The 18,092-nt window shown below is 41.8% G+C and overlaps 1 protein-coding gene across 3 annotated transcripts in view; it reads left to right on the top strand.

Annotated features, from left to right (window-relative positions):
- PC (pyruvate carboxylase) overlaps window positions 1–18,092 on the top strand; it is a 405,325-nt gene that overhangs the window by 180,936 nt on the left and 206,297 nt on the right. The gene's annotated exons all lie outside the window — the stretch shown is intronic.

Raw genomic sequence — 18,092 nt, forward strand, 5'->3', positions numbered from 1 at the left:
GCCCGCAACGAGTATTTGTCTAGAGCGTTTAATACCAATTGATCTTTTGCGGAGTTATTATCTTCTCGGGAATCGGAAGGCTCTTGGTGCACTCTTCATGCATTATTAAACCAATGAGAAACAACAAATTCATTGTGATTCACAATGTTGACTTGTACAAACCAAACGCCGATCTGGGGTCAAGACTCTCGTTATCATTAGAATCTGCACGCCATTGTATTTTATACGGGTTATACGTGTCTTTTATGCAGAGGCTGTATTACAATCTCCGCAGACCGTCATCAGATATGTATCTGGGATGTAAATGGCGCTTGAGATTCAGAACCCACTAAGAAACGGTTTTCACTTATACCTCGCCAAGGAACTGTAGTCCTGATCCCGATTCCTCTCCTGAATAACTGGTCTGTGTATTTAATCCTGAAGACCGGGCTCATTACTGCTTTACCTTGTTGCCATCCCACTTGTATGCTCTTGGACTGCTCCTCCTGGGGTTTCTGCTGCAATAGATCACAACCGTCCATTCGCTGCCAGTATGCCTTTCCTTTATGCAATCCTTTCCTCTGTTGGGCCTCCTGCACACAAACACAGATTATGGGTTATGTCTGAAGATGGAAATAAATCTGAAATAATTTTCATGACAAAACCTGTCATTTTAACTGGTGTGTGTGTGTGTGTGTGTATGTATAGATATTTTTTTTTTTTTTATAGATGAACAAAAATATAAATAAACGCAGCACTTTCGGTTTTGCTCCCATTTTGCATGAACTGAACTCAAAGATCTGAAACATTTTCTACATACACATAAGACCCATTACTCACAAATATTGTTCACAAATCTGTCTAGATCTGTGTTAGTGAGCACTTCTCCTTTGCCGAGATAATCCATCCCACCTCACAGGTGTGGCATATCAAGGTGCTGATTAGACAGCATGAATATTGCCCAGGTGTGCCTTAGACTGCCCACAATAAAAGGCCACTCTGAAATGTGCAGTTTGATCACACAGCACAATGCCACAGATGTAGCAACATTTGAGAGAGCATGCAATGGGCATGTTGACTGCAGGAATGTCTACCAGAGCTGTTGCCCGTGAAATGGATGTACCATTTCTCTACCATAAGCCATCTCCAAAGGCGTTTCAGAGAATTTGGCAGTACATCCAACCGGCCTCACAACCGCAGACCACGTGTAACCACAACAGCCAATATTTGAGAGTAATGGGTCTTTTGTGTATGTAGAAAATGTTTCAGATCTTTGAGTTCAGCTCATGCAAAATGGGAGCAAAACTTAGTGTTGCGTTTATATTTTTGTTATATATATATCTACACTGGGTTCATACTACATTTAGTCCCCTGCTGAGATTTTAGTTAAAGATATTCTTTCAGATACTCAAAAACTGTATTCAAACATATACCACAATGCATCCATTCACTTAAAGGGGCTGTCTCACTTCAGCAAGTGGCATTTATCATATAGAGAAAGTTAATACAAGCCACTTACTAATGTACTGTTACTATCCATATTGCTACCTTTGCTGTCTGGATTCATTTTTCCATCACATTATACACTGCTTGTTTCCATGGTTACAGACCACCCTCAAATCCATCAGTTTACACACTACAGGAAAAAGTGTCAGCCTTTCTGGTGGCCGGGACCATGGGAGCGCGCATGGGCTAGTGCTTTTTCCTATATTGTGCAAGCATGGCCACAAATGCTGGATTGCAGGGTGGTATGTAACCATGGAAACGATCAGTGTCTAATGTGATGGAAAAATGAATCCAGCCAGCAAAGGAAGCAATATGGATTATAACAGTATATTAGTAAGTTGCTTGGATTAACTTTCTCTACATGATAAATTCGTTCTGTATATTGTCCTGACAAAGGGGGCACTTCGCCCTTGAAACGCGTTGACTTTAATAAAAAGAATATTACTCCTCCTAAGGACTGATTTATATGCAAGCAGCGCCGGATAGTGGTCTGATATTTTTATGATTTTCTGTCTACATGATAAATTCCACTTATAGAAGTGAGACAACCCCTTTAAAAGGCTATGTATGCCTTTGGAGGCAATTTTTGTTTGATTGCGTTTTACTCATTTTTGGCCAAAAAAAAACCAAAACATACTTTCAATTGGCCTTTATTAAAACAATTGAGCCATTCTGTCACAAAGGGTTATCTGTTTTTCTAACTGTGTGACTGGTACTTTCACTTATCTCTAAATTACTAAAAGGTCAAAAACACTTATTTAAGCCACATTCTTCTCAGTAAGATAAGGATTGAGCTTTAAAGGGGTATTCCCATCTCAGACAATGGGGGTATATTGCTAGGATATGCCCCCATTGTCTGATAGGTGCGGGTCCTACCGCTGTGACCTGCAGTTACAACGAGAATGAAGCGGGGAGCGCTGTGGCTGGAGGACCCCGGGGTCCGTCCACCACCAAGTGCTGCTCCCATAGAAAGGTGTGGGAGCCCACCGCGCATGCGAGGCCCATGCTCCCATTCATTTCTATAGGCAGACGTCAATAGCCGACCCAATACTTGGCTATTTTCAGCAGCCCCATAGAAATGAGTGGAGGGTGGCTGCGCATGCGCAGTGCACCCTCCGTTCATTTCCCCACTCCGTTCTCATTGTAGGTGCGGGTCCCAGAGGTGCACCTATCAGACAATGGGGGCACATCCTAGCGATATGCCCCCCATTGCCTGAGATGGGAAAACCCCTTTAATGAGTGTTTATAACGTCAGAGGGTATAAGAGAGAGAGAGAAAGTGTGAGGGTCAGGCGGATCTATTGGAAGGGATTCCACTAGATCTGAAAGACTGGAGGCGCCTTGGGTTTGTAGGAGTGGGGTGAAAAGAAGGTAGGGTACTAGATACTAGAGGCTGCTCCGGGTTTAGTCAGGTCGACAAGAGTGTCTGCCTGTAAAGGATATGGTAGTAAGCCAAAATAGGGGGACTGGTGGGTGGAGATACCTTCCCGGTTTCACCTATTTTTGAATAAACCCTCTTGGGCGCCAGTAGTGGTTGATCGAAGAAGGTGGGTTAGTGTTGAGCAACTTAGGTGTGTAATAGGTTTTGTATAAGCATTTCATTTGTAAAAATGTGAAAGTGTATAGAGATATCAATGTGTAGGATAAAAAATGTATATATGTTCACATGTATATAAAAATCTACATAAAAGATCAAAAAATTGTCTATAAATTCTGCAAAAAGGATTAAAAGATTGTACACATAGGTAGGATCACTGCATGCCGTCTCGAGTGCCTAAGAGACCGTGTTCTGCAGTATCGTACACTGTATAGTTTGGTACAGTTAGGTAAATCAATAGGTAAAAAATCTGTTTAAAAGGATACTATTACACATATATTTAAATAATGTGGTATCGTGGGTTCATTTACTCACTTCACGAGGGGGGCGGTTTATCAGGATAAGCATAATACACCTGTAAACTGAGTACCCCCCCAGCCTGGATCGCTTCTAGAGTATTAACGGATGAAGGCAGCCAATCACACGGGTGCTTCTCTTCAAAGGTCTTTATTGTATGTACATATAAATCCGGCTCAACTCGTTTCGGGACAGGCACGTCCCTTCATCTTTTAATCCTTTTTGCAGAATTTATAGACAATTTTTATTTATCTTTTATCTGTAGATTTTTATATACATGTAAACATATATACATTTTTTTATCCTACACATTGATATCTCTATACACTTTCACTTTTTTTTTTACAAATGAAATGCTTATACAAAACCTATTACACACCTAAGTTGCTCAACACTAACCCACCTTCTTCGATCAACCACTACTGGCGCACAAGAGGGTTCATTCAAAAATAGGTGAAACCGGGAGGGTATCTCCACCCACCAGTCCCCCTATTTTGGCTTACTACCATATAACGTCAGAGAGCAGACATAAGGAGTCTGTTCCCCAGGTTGACAGAAAATACATAAAATCCACAGGCAGCTAGTAGAGCATGTCCGCTGCGTACAGAAAAATTTTTTTTGCATATTGTTAATAAAGACCAATTGAAAACATTATTTTTAGCTCAAATAAGTACAATGCAATAATGAAAAAAAATAGCCCCCAAAGGTGTACCTTGCCTTTAAGTAAAGCAAATGATTCCCTACTGCTACATTCATACAGTGGAGAAGGAATTTGGGGGAGGGAGGGAGGAGGGGTACTACATGATCAACAACCTTCGGCACTGTAGCCATTCTGAAATTACAACTCCCAGAATTCTCCTTTCACTTCTATGGGAGTTACAAGAAAAGCAGAGCATGTGTGCATGTTAGGAGTTGTAGTTTCACAGCAGCTGGAGTGCCAGAGGTTGCTGACCCCAACGGCAGTGCTGTTCATTAGCGATATCGTTGGGACTGTGTATGAGGGGCTATTTTCATTGCACATTAGGAAGGGGTTAACAGGAGCTGACTGCAATCATCTCCTGGGAGGTGCAGGTGTTTGATTGCCTCATGACAACCTACTGCCCACCCATAGTAACTGAGCGACAAGATGGAAAATGACAGAGCCCAGCAGCGCTGTTTGAATTGATATTGTTGGCGCATATGTTTTAAGTAGGACTGGGCGTTTTTTGCCCCATTTTGGACCAAACAAAAATTGATTTGACAATTTTCTTAAAAATTACGTTTGAATCACGCAGCCTAATTTTCAAAATGTACTTGTTGCTCTAATGTAGACATAGTAAAGGGTTTTCCATGATTCACCGTTGTAGAAAACAACGTAAAATGGCGGATGTGTGGATGATCTGGCTGTAAGTTCTGTGAAGGAAATGTCCTCTACAACGCACATGTTTTGCTTAGTGGCTCAGTTTGCAGTATGCATACATGTATTCTTAATGCTAAATATCTTCCTATTTATTTCTTGCTTGACAAACGCAGCCATAATTTTACTGAGCTGTTATAACACAGGGGGACAGTCCATCAGATCACTGCGGTGTTAATGCCAATTTGACGATTTGAGAATAAGTAGGCTTAACAGGCTAAGTAATTAAAATATTTACTGAGTGTGATTAAACCTAATGTAAAACAGACAAATCACCTACAGAATAAATAATAATAAATCACATGGCCTGCACAATACAATATGGAGGGACGAGTCCTGCCACCATGTCGTAGCACATGGCTGACACCCCATGAAGATACAAGAGATAGAGATGGTAACCTTACAACATCCTACCTGGATGATGTTCTCGATGGAGTTCCAGTTAACTTTCTGTGTGTGGAAAAGTGTATACCTTTCTGCTCCTCCTCCTAAGGCCTCTTTCACATGGGCGTCATGTTTTTTGCCCGGATAAGAGGCGGGTGCGTTGCGGGAAAATGCGCGATTTTTCAGTGCGAGTGCAAAACATTGTAATGCGTTTTGCACTTGCGTGAGAAAAATCGCGCATGTTTGGTACCCAAACCCGAACTTCTTCACAGAAGTTCGGGCTTGGGATTGATGTTCTGAAGATTGTATTATTTTCCCTTATAACATGGTTATAAGGGAAAATAATAGCATTCTGACTACAGAATTTTTAGTATAATAGTGCTGGAAGGGTTAAAGAAATAAAAAAGTTAACTCACCTTATCCTCTTGATCGCGTAGTTCCCGGTCTGTTCTTTGCTAGCTGTGGGTTAAAGGACCTGTGGTGATGTCAGATCACATGCTCCAATCACATGGTCCATCACCGTGGTGATGGAGCATGTGATCTGATGTCACCACAGGTCCTTTAGCCCACAGCTAGTAAAGAACAGACCGACCGGGAACTACGCGATCAAGAGGATAAGGTGAGTTAACCTTTTTATTTTTTTAACCCTTCCAGCACTATTATACTATGCATTCTGTAGTCAGAATGCTATTATTTTCCCTTATAACCATGTTATAAGGGAAAATAATACAGTGAATAGACTGTCACCTAGAACCCATGCGTGAAAATCGCACCGCATCCGCACTTGTTTGCGGATGCTTGCGATTTTCACGCAACCCCATTCACTTCTATGGGGCCTGCGTTGCGTGGATTATCGCACCACAACGCACAAAGAGGAGCATGCTGCGGTTTTCACGCAACGCATAAGTGATGCGTGAAAATCACCGCTCATGTGAACAGCCCCATAGAAATGAATGGGTCAGGATTCAGTGCGAGTGCAATGCGTTCAACTCACGCATCGCACCCCCGCGGAATACTCGCTCGTGTGAAAGGGGCCTAAGGATGTCCAATAATATGTCTCTGAGATAATTGGCCTTCTCAGCACAATGTATAACTATCCCTTACTCGCTACATTACAACGAATATGGAAGGTGATATTAAGGGGGACAGTTCTTAATTATGTATATAAAATAAAACCAATAAATGTATATGGCCAGTAAATATACATGCCAGTAAATCGGCATTAATGAGACTATCGCGCAATAATCATGGTATAACATTTTATTAGATATTCATGAAAACAAGACATGACACAATGAAAATGATAAAAACTTTGCTTATAATGATGGTGGTCCACGGACAGGGATGGTATGGATAAAGCGCTAGTGCATTAATAATGACTCAATAGATAAAACAGGTTGGACACAATTATACCCAATATTACAACTAAAAAGAACACTAAGTGAAAAATGGAATTAGACTCAAATCAGCAGCGTGTGTGTATTAAAGGAGTAATAAAGGAGTAATAAAGGTATGAACACACCCGATTGCTGAGGAGTCTAGGGCAGTTTAACTAAAAAAGTGCAAAATCGCTCAATAGGTGTAATTATTAAAATCCTAGTGGATAAATAAATACCAACCAGCAGCTTGGAGCCTGTTATAGTGCAGACCACCTCTACACCCCGGCACGTGTCTTACGGTCAAGTTTTGTCAGGGATTGTACCCATCATTAATAGCAATGTTTTTAAAATTTTAATTAATTGTCGTGCCTATTGTGTACTCCTCATGAATATCTAATAGGCTACTTTCACACTAGCGTTCGATCGGATCCGTTCTGAACGGATCCGATCATAATAATGCAGACGGAGGCTCCGTTCAGAACGGATCCGTCTGCATTATTTTAGCATATAACAGCTAAGTGTGAAAATAGCCTCGTACGGATCCGTCCGTCTTTCAATGTAAAGTCAATGGGGGACGGATCCGCCTGAAGATTGAGCCACATTGTGGCATCTTCAAACGGATCCGTCCCCATTGACTTACATTGTAAGTCTGGACGGATCCGCACGGATCCGCACGCCTCCGCACGGCCAGGCGGACACCCGAACGCTGCAAGCAGTGTTCAGCTGTCCGCCTGTCCGTGCGGAGGCGAGCGGAGCGGAGGCTGAACGCCGCCAGACTGATGCAGTCTGAGCGGATCCGCTCCATTCAGACTGCATCAGGGCTGGACGGCTGCGTTCGGGTCCGCTCGTGAGCCCCTTCAAACGGAGCTCACGAGCGGACCGACGAACGCTAGTGTGAAAGTAACCATAAATTGTTATACCGTGATTATTGTGTGGTAGTCTCATTGATGTTGATTTACCTGACACTCATACGTTTATTAGTTTCGTCTTTTTTAGTTAGTATATGGCCTCTAATTATAATGTTTGGGGATTTTTTTATAATTTTTTGGTGGTCATACTGTATGTAAGTAAAATATCCTTAAAACACAACCGCTCAGACCCCGGCGTACACTTTACAGTCACCAGAGCAGACATCGATTTTACATCCAGAGACTCCAGACTTGTGTTATTGCAGTTATTCTCTGCATTACTTTGGCCCAGTACCACCAGCTCAGCCATAAAACCAGTTTGGTGTAGTTATAATACCCTGGCTTCTAGGCGATTCAAGGAAATTAAGCTAAAAGCACATTATGGCAGCACAGTTCTCAATTTCTTTATGCGTTGCCAAGAGGAATAACCTGACTCTTAGGCCTCTTTCACACTACAGTTTTTTGCGTTCCGTATACGGTCCGTTTTTTGCGTTCCGTATACGGAACCATTCATTTCAATGGTTCCGCAAAAAAACGGAATGTGTTCCGTATGCATTCCGTTTCCGTATTTCCGTTCCGTTGAAAAGATAGAACATGTCCTATATTTGGCTGCAAATCACAGTCCGTGGCTCCATTCAAGTCAATGGGTCCGCAAAAAAAACGGAACACATACGGAAATGCATCCGTATGTCTTCCGTTTCCGTTCCGTTTTTTGCGGAACCATCTATTGAAAATGTTATGCCCAGCCCAATTTTTTATATGAAATTACTGTATACTGTATTTGCCATACGGAAAAACGGAACGGAACAACGGAACGGAAACGGAACCACAACGGAAGCAAAAAACGGAACAACGGATCCGTGAAAAACGGAACGCAAAACACTGAATTCAACATACTGTAGTGTGAAAGAGGCCTTATTGATCGTGGACAGCTTTTCCGGACTGTATCTATGATCTGTATGGTCATTTATTACTCTGCTGTACATTTAGTGGCAGATGTAGGTGCAATACAACATTTTCTAAGAAGTTTGCGCTGGTTGTAACATTGCTGGGTATCACAGGAATAGGCTGCGTCCCAGTAGCTCCTGGAGGCAGCCGAGGCCTGTGAACTGCTGGCACTGTTAGGCACCATTCTTTTTGCCTTGCTGCCTATCATCCAGATCTTTAGCAGCTGCTCTCGATTTGACCAGCTGGCTTCCCGTGCATTTACTCAGCAACATCTTCCCAGACCCCAGGTCTTCAGAGCAATGCTTTATGCCCACACAGTCATTTCATGCCTCGATACACTGCACTCCGTAGGTGGGCAAAACATGGAAAATGCAAAATAATAACTCTAAATGGAGGCCCTCACAGTCATTTGGGTTACGTTATATCATAGATCCCCATCAACTGAAGCCTGTTCTATTTTTATAGGCTTGTTAGAAAGTGCTAGCTGTTATTTTGCAGTAATCCTGTTTTTGATGGCATTTTGGAAGGCACTCCTGCCAACTTCAGTGCCAAGTAAAATGTGTCATCATTTTCATGTCACTATATTTAAAAAAAATCCAGTTATCTTATTATGATCACAGGCAGGATTGCAGTGAAAGGTAACACCTATATATGGATAATCCACCATTGACAGTAGATGATAAGTCACAGGTTATGTACTCCCTCTCGCTTTACAGTGGCATCTGCTCAGGTCACATGTCTAGACAACTCTACTATAAACAACTATGAACATCTCCATCTTTTGTGGTCAATGGCCCATGTGGCTGCTGGAGTTAATTAGAAAAAAAATAAAGGTGGTAAATTCCCTTTTAGGATACGTGGCCTAAACACTGCGTCAGTCACATTGTCGCTGTACAAGACCAGTAGAGTGGATGAGACTTTGAGAAAATCCACACCGTGTAGTGACCTGCTCAGCAGGTTTTCAGTCCACAGCCTGTCAGTTTATGATGTGGGTTTTACCCACAGCTTTTAACTTTTATAATACAGAGGTCGATGGCACGGAAAACCCACTGCAATCCCAGCAGCAATGATGCAGTGAAACCCAGCCCATTACAGTTCCTACAGCGGCAGGTTTCCTCGCGGTCGGCTGCGGACTTTAAGTGGTTGTCATAAGGAGAGGCCTTAGGCTGGCTGGGAGCCAAACAATGGCCTCTAGGTCTCTATAGAAGCAGTTTAGACCAACAGGCTGTCATTGTAAGACTGGAAGATGCAATACAATATAGTGAAAAAGTGTTGCAAAATCTTTGCAAAAAAATAAGTGAAGTAAATACATTTCAATTTTTAAAAGTCCTTTATTATTGGTGAAGGGGGGGGGGGGGGTATTTAAATAGACTACACATAATTAGTATTGCCACATCCATAATGGCGCCCAGTCTATAAGATGATCTCGTTACTTATCCTGTAAGGTTAATGCTATAAATGTATATGGAAAAAAAATGTTGAAATTGCTGTTTTTGGCATTAAGAGATTAAAAGTCATATGTTTCCCAAAATGGTACTAGTAAAAACTACAGCTCATCCTGCAAAAACAAAGCTGTGATAGAAGAATAAAAAAAATAAACTATATTAAATATAAAGAAGATGGACTAAAAAGTGATCAAAATGTTATAATTACCCCAAAATGGTGCCAATGGAAACTACAGTTTGTTCCCCAAAACATGTTTTCATACAGCTTCATCAACAAAAAAATGTAAAAGTTACGGGTCCTAGAATATAGTGCCTCAAAATAAAAAATAAACGGTATCATCATGATCATATACACCTTCTGAATAAAGTTATCCTGCTATTTACCCTGCATCATCAATCTGATATAAAAAAATAAAAGTAGAATTGCTAGGATTTGAACACTTAGCCTCCCAAAACATATAGTAAAAAATGATCAATAAGACATAATGTATATACCCAAAATTATAACAACAAAACCTGTAGCTTGTTCCTCAGAAAAAAACAAGCCCATAGTCAGCTACATCGACTGAGAAATAAAGGTTATGGATCTTTAGAATTATGTGAGACAAAACAAACAACAAAAGTGATTTTAAGATGCATAAGTAGTAAAACGTTAAAACATAAAAAATGTGGCATTATTATAAATGTACTGAACCATAGAATAAAGTTAAAATGTCATTTATACTGCATTGTGAAGCCCATAAAAAATAAAACACATTGCTATTTTTTGGCCACCTCACCTCCCAGAAAAATGATAAAAGTCAATGAAAACACCATATCAATCCCAAAATGATAAAGTACAGCATGCCTAACAAAAAACAGGCCCCCACAAAGAGCAGTGCACAAAAAAATTATGGCTTCTACAAAATCAGTTCAGCAAAATCCAAATGGCACTTCTTCCTTTCTGAGCCCTGCCATGTCCCTAAACCACCACATATGGGGTATTGCCATACCTGGGAAAAATTACTTAACGATTCATGGTTTGCTTTTTATCCTGTCAAGGGGGCTTTCTGGGATTTTATGTTAAAAGCGTGTCCTTGGTCATCAATGAGATTGGCGGGGGTCCGATTCCCTGATCTCCTGCCGACCAGTTGCATGAAGAGACTATGGCTTTCAGTAAGCACTTGGGCCTCTTCCTAGGCCGTGTGACATCAGGTTCTTTGGTCACATGGACAGATCAGTTCTTTCAAGTGAATGGGGCTGAGCTGCAATACCAAGCAAAGCTGCTATCAAATGGATGGCACTGTGCTTGGTAAGCGGTAAGCTGCAAGGAGGGAGGCTGTAGCATTTATTGAAGTCCTGCAGTCTTTTCAGACAGCCGATTAGCTGGGATGCAAGCAGTCAGACCCCTACAATCTTATATTGATAACCTTTCCTGAGGGTAAGAAATCAATGTGAAAATCCCTGTAACCCTTGTGAAAATCTACATTTTTAATTTTCACACTTTAGTTCTAATAAAATTCTGTGAAGAGTTTAGTTTGAACAATGGTGTCTTGTTTCAGCACCTCAAGGTGTTTGCAAACTTTAACTCATGCCTGAAAGCATCTTAAAAAAATGGAGGCCCCAAAATGCAGAACGTGTAACTTCACTTCTGAGGTCAGTATTGGAGTCAAGTAGCCCACTAGAGCCACATATGGCACATTTGTAAATACTGCAGAATGAAGGTAGTAAATATTGGGGGTCACTTATTATGATCCCCTATGCCTGAAACTGGCATAAAGTCAAAAGTCCCCAGTTTGCGACTTTTTGTAAACCCGTATGCCTATCTTTAGGTGCACACAACGTTTTTACACCACTCTCACCACTGGGGAATGGGGTAATGGTGGAGGCAGGTTCATAAGCCCCGGCAAATTCACTGTCATTTACTCCAGTTTCCTGGTGTAAATGACGATTGAAATACTCCAACTAGGGGCTGGAGGAGATTCCAATCTAGGTATATGGAGGAGGCACCTAATTTATATCAAAGCCTGTGCCTCGTCATAAATTAAGCTCATCCCCCAGCATCTTGGGGTACTTTCACACTTGCGTTTTGTGCGGATCTGTCATGGACGGATCCGTTCAGATAATACGGCCGTCTGCATCTGTTCAGAACGGATCCGTTTGTATTATCTTTAACATAGCTAAGACGGATCCGTCTTGAGCACCATTGAAAGTCAACGGAGGACGAATCCGTTTTCTATTGTGCCAGTGAAAACGGATTTGTCCCTATTGACTTACATTTTGTTTGCCAGGACGGATCCGTTTTCTATTGTGCCAGTGAAAACGGATTTGTCCCTATTGACTTACATTTTGTTTGCCAGGACGGATCCGTTTGGCTCAGTTTCATCAGACGGACACCAAAACAGTGCAAGCAGCGTTCTGGTGTCCGTCTCCAGAGCGGAATGGAGGCTGAACTGATGCAAACTGAGCGGATCCTTTTCCATTCAGAATGCATTAGAGTGAAATTAGTGTGAAAGTAGACTGAGTGCTTTATCACCTGCTGTGTTAAAATTAATAATCTGCAAAAAAAAAAATACATTTTCACCTCCATTTTAAATGAATAGCTTGAAGTGCACTTTTTAAAACTAGATGATGTATGGGTTTCTAATATATACTGTAGGCTCCTCAAAGACACTTCAGAATTTAATTGGTCCCTAAAAATAGGTGTTGAAAAATTTCTTGAAAGTGTGAAAAAAAAACCCTGCTAAACGTATAAGTCTAATGTTCCTAAAATCTAAAAGGATGTTTAAAAACTGACAAAAAGTTGGCATACGGTAAATGTTAATTACCGTAGTTATTTTTTTTATGACTTTCTGTCTTAACCCTATAAGAATGTACCCTTGTCTGGTACGCTGCAAGACATAGCGCCATTTTTCTTTAACAAATCTAATGTATGACTGTGTGAGAGAACGCTGCAATTCCACCATTGTTTTTAGGGTTTTGTTTTTGTTATTCACTGCTCTGTAAAAGTAACATGTTCATTTTATTCTGTGGGGCAGTATGATTATAGGAATATCAAATTTATATAGTTTTTATTATGTTTTACTACTTTTAAAAAATAATAAAAATAAAAAAAACAGTACTCTTGCTTTGTCCTGCCATATTCCGATACCCATAACTTTTTAGTTTTCTGCTGATGGAGCTGTGTGAGAGTCATTTGTGGGACAAGCTTTGGTATTTATTTGCACCATTTTAGGATACATGTGACTTTTATTAATTTTTTTTTTCGGAAGGCAAAGTGACCAAAGAACTAACAAATAATGACAACCAATTATGTTTAGCTTTTTATTGTGTGAGATTTATATATATATATATATATATATATATATATATATATATATATATATATATATATATATATAATTATAATGTGTTTGTTTTAAAGTTTTTTTTTAGGGCACTTGAACCTGTGACTGTTTGTTTCTTGTATTATATACGGTCATACTTCTCCATTACAGTGTATATGGATTTTTGCTGGCATTTTATTACATCCAGTCAGAGTGTAATAGAGGAACTAACATGGCAAGCATGGAGACTTTAAGAAGGGCCTGGCTGCTATGACAACTGCTCGGCACCCCTCAGTTGCATTCATAGGGTGCTGATCAGAGGACAGAGGGAGCAACCTCTGTCTAAGGCCTCATGCACACGACCGTTCACAAACCGCGGATCCGCAAAGAACGGAAGCCGCCCGTGTGCCTTCTGCAATTTGCGCAACGGAATGGGCGGCCCATTGTAGATATGCCTATTCCTGTCTGCAAAACGGACAAGAATAGGACATGCTATATTATTTTTGTGGGGCCTCGGAACTGAGCAACGGATGCGGACAGCACACGCAGTGTGCGGCTCGGATACGGACCCGAAAAAAACAGTTGTGTGCACGAGGCCTAAATCTCAGATGCTGTGGTTGCTATTGACTGTGGCATCTGATGGGTTAAACGGCTTAGTTTGCTCTCACTGCCAGCTGTAAACTAGTACTTTTGGTACTTGAAGCGACATAAAAGTATTGCGCAGGGCAGGAAGGAGTTAAAGGCAGAGAAATAAAAAAAATGTAAAATTGCAGATTTTAAAATCTGCATTTCTTTTATAAGTAAGCGTAAAACAGATCGACCAAAACTTGCTACCAACATGAAGTAAATTGTGACATGAAAAGACAACCGCAGAATCGCTTGGATGACCTTATAAAGTAACAAATATCAGGCTTGGGAAATAAGGCTCCAGCGCTTGGTCCTCACTGGTTAATCATCCCCTTGGACGTTGATTTATTGATTTATTTTTGGGATTTTTTTTATGGAAATGATGTCTGTTCTTTATTGTGAGACATTTAGACCTTGAATTCTTCATGCAGAAGACTCGAGGCGATTTGTCTTCGGTTAGTGATCTATTCTCCAGCCATAAATTAGAACCCCAGCACCCTGCAGGGTTTTGGAAGAAATCCTGCTTTTATATATATGCTGTGTGTGTTATTGCTTAATTATAAGTGTAAGGGACACATTGCATCTCTGCTCAGCAAGGCACGGCAATGAAAACTGCTCTTCCATTTCTCCCAAAAAAAAGTTTAAGGGCAAAGGCATGATTTTATCACTTCACATCTGTTGAATTTTGAAGAGGAAGCTAAATCTCATTACTCTAGTTCTTAATGATCCTGCATTGGATGGCTGCATAAAATAACTGAAGGAGTGCGCTTCTGTTAGTATACAACTCGGAGCACAGTCAGTGTTATCTGCAAGAATCATCCATTGGCTTATTTTCTGTAAAGGACAATGTCTCGTCAGCCTTGAATGGAGTGACCCTTTGTCTAGATCTTGCTGTTATTGTTGTTGATGGTGCCTTCTGCTGTTCTTCTCACTCCCTCTCAGGATGTCCACCTACAGTGTTCAGTGCTGGTGAGGATCTGCTGCTTCTAGTACACTGCTCCTTATAGGGTGGCACAATCAGCCTGCTACCCGTATACTAGAGGATCCCGGTTGTGGGACTGAGCATGTGTGACCACTGGCACTGGAAAGAATAAAAATAATTGTATGGGTCCTATGTTATGTCTTCTAAAAATGTATGACTGACAGTTTACCGGTCCCCTTGTCAGCTGAGTGTGTCTATACACAGACTGACATGATCAACGCTCATTTCAGTATGTGGGACGTTCCCTTCACCAGTTGTAAATGTATTCACAGATTGCCTTTATGTGTGGCATGGTGTAAATCACAGCTCTTTCTCTTACATAGGGTCTATAGGGCACCTGTAACGGTCACGTACACACACACTCAGGGGGGAGGATAGTGACCACTGCGCTCCACCCTTACCCCTTACCCCTGGCCCTGCCTACTTGCCTCGCAAGTCCTGATGACAGGGGACAACTGGACGGCAGTCCCTAGCTTAGAATATGTGCTGGGAGGACAGACAAGACAAACAACGGATAGTGAACGGACAGAGTCAATACCAAGAGAGCAACGAAGTGTAAAATGTAGTAAGCAGAGAATAGTCAGGAGAAGCCGGGGTCAATACCAGGAGAGTAATAATGTATCACAGGAGTCTGCAGAGAATCGTCAGGTGGAAGCCGGGGTCGGAATACCAAGAGACCAGCACAGTACAGGAGGAGCAGGCAGAGGATTATCAGGGAACACAGGAACAGGTAAGTGTGCCAGGTAACAGAATTGCAAATTAACCTAATTAACAGGCAACCTGTGGCCAGCAGGCTGCCTGTTAAATACTGACTAGCTGTGGTCATGTGACGTGGCCAGCATCACATGACCCATGCTGCTGAATACAGCTGAGCACAGAGTGCCCAGCTCGGGGCTCAGACTTTCCCTGGTTGCCTGGAGAACTGAGGACGCCGGCCGCGCTGAGGAGATGTGCGCGGCTGTTCCGTCCCGCCACCTATCACCTAGGAGACGAGGACGCTGCACGAGGAGTCTTAGAATTGACGCTAAGGGCTCTTTCACAGCAATGTTCTTTATTTCCATTGTTCTGCTCAATTATGGGAACGGAACAATGAACATATAACTGTAGTGCTGGATTCGGCACATAACTGACATTAATGGAATGAAACAGATGCCATTGGCTATAATGGCATCAGTTAGGTTTCAGTTTGGGAGAATGCATTTTTTAGTGATGGAAAAAAGCCCTTTTCTCGCCATTATTTTTTATAAAATATGTGACGGAGACCCCACCGCAGATGTGAACATGCCTGAAATGTCCTAAATGTCCAGCTCAGGAGGCAGATCTTAAACACAATATGGTCCTGTTCAGCTTTGTCTACGTTGGGGCCAGAGGTACTGTGTCTGATGTCTTAGTGGTGGTGTGTACAGTAGGAGAACTGAGGACTCCGGTATTTGGTCCTGTCCCACCAGGACTAGGAAGCTACTTGGTCCCATGACTGCTGCAGCCAATCACAGGCCTTAGCCTTCACAGCAGCTTGAACAGCTTTGAGGTAGAATTCAAGCTGCTGGGACTGCTGAGGTCTGTGATTGGCCACAGGACCACCCACTTCCTGGTCTTGCAGGGGACCTGAAGCAGCCATGAACACAGCAGTAGTGGGTGGTGTGGTGTTTTTATTTTTAAAGTTCAGGGAGATAAGTGAGGGCTTCAGTTTTTTTTTTTTTTGCTCCAACACCAGACAACCTTTTTAAACTTTGTATTGGGTATTCTGGTTTGTAAGGGTCAGTTTTGCTGATGAACTTCTTTTTAAGCAAGAATATTCAGAAGCAGCTCTCTAACATTAGCCGCCGTCCAAGTCCCAACAACAATCCATGGTATTCCAAGTAGAACAGTGCACCCTTGTGCAAACATTTAAAGCCCCTCTGCAAAAATGTTTCAACATTTTGGGTTTAGCCCCCATGGAGGGTGGAGGGGGGACATCCCTTGCTTCAAATACAAGTGTGTGCTGTCCTACTTTGTATACTGTGGAGTGGACTTCCTTTAAACCATCTGCTACTGTTTCCTTCAGAGGATGACCAGCTTGATGCATCACAGAACCTTAGAAAATATTCTTCTCATCCTAGTTGCAGCCAGTGAGAGCAGTCACTATGCACTGGGTGACGACATGGTTAAAATAATTCATTCCTTTCCAGAATTTTGAATTAAAGCGGTCATCTTACTTTTACGTGAGGCAAAGAATATTTTTTTTAAACTCCTTGCCATAAGGTCGTCTTACTCTTACATGGGACACCTCGAGCCTCTTCTTTGTACTTTACATAAGCCTTCCTTTGATCCTAATCTCTGTCTTAACCTTCCTTTGAAATTTCCTTTTCACAGACTCGCCCACAACACAGTGTTTTTTTGAAAAGTTCATGCTGGATTAACCTCTCTCCTTTCAAAAGCAATTCGAAATCCACATTGTGGCGAAATGTATTTATAATAAATGTGAGTTTCATGTAAAATTGATATAGACGGTCTGCAATATATATGAAAGCAGATTCTCCGCTGAATAATAGAAGCGGCAGCACAGGCGCGCGCTTCTGCTATTTTTGGTGCCTGGCTTTGAATTCAGCACCGCTAGTTGTTGGAGAAGAGCGCCATTTCCCAGAATGCTGGGCGGCTGCTGCTCGATATAGCACATCAAATGCATTAGAGTACCCTATTTAAAAGATTGTTAATGCTTTTTAGGAAGAAATCGATGGAAAGCATACTAGAAATTCTCTTTAACAGTTGTTGCTATGCTATTGATTTATTTTCTGTTTTTCTAACTAGAAGCAATCCATTAACAGAAGGCAGAAAGCGGCTGTGATTCTGGTTTTAATTATTTCCTTTATGCTCCACAATGTACCGTCTACCTGGATACATCCAATTAATGTTGTGCACTATAGAATGTACGCCTTGACAATTGACGCACAATTGTTTTATTCTTCCCTGCATGCGTTGGCTACACATATTAAATGCCCATTAATCAGAGCAATTTGTAGTGTGCTACCTACAATCACCGTGACCGGGCTAGAGCAGAAAGACTAGACTGCCTGAAGTATTCCATTCTTTAAAGGGTTTGTGTGAACTGTATAAATAAAGTTTAAAGGGGGTGTCTGGGTTCAGAGCTGAACCTGGACATACCCTTATTTTCTCCCAGGCAGCCCCCCTGAGGTTAGCATCGGAGCATCTCATGCTCCAATGCTCTCCCTTGCCCTGTGCTAAATCGTGCAGGGCACAGGCTCTTTTGTTTTCAATAACACAATGCCGGGCGGAAACTTCCGCCCAGCGGTGTGTTCGGTGACGTCACCGGCTCTGATGGGCGGGCTTTAGCGCTTCCCTA

Source organism: Bufo gargarizans, chromosome 10, assembly GCF_014858855.1.
Source record: "Bufo gargarizans isolate SCDJY-AF-19 chromosome 10, ASM1485885v1, whole genome shotgun sequence".
NCBI lineage: Eukaryota > Metazoa > Chordata > Amphibia > Anura > Bufonidae > Bufo > Bufo gargarizans.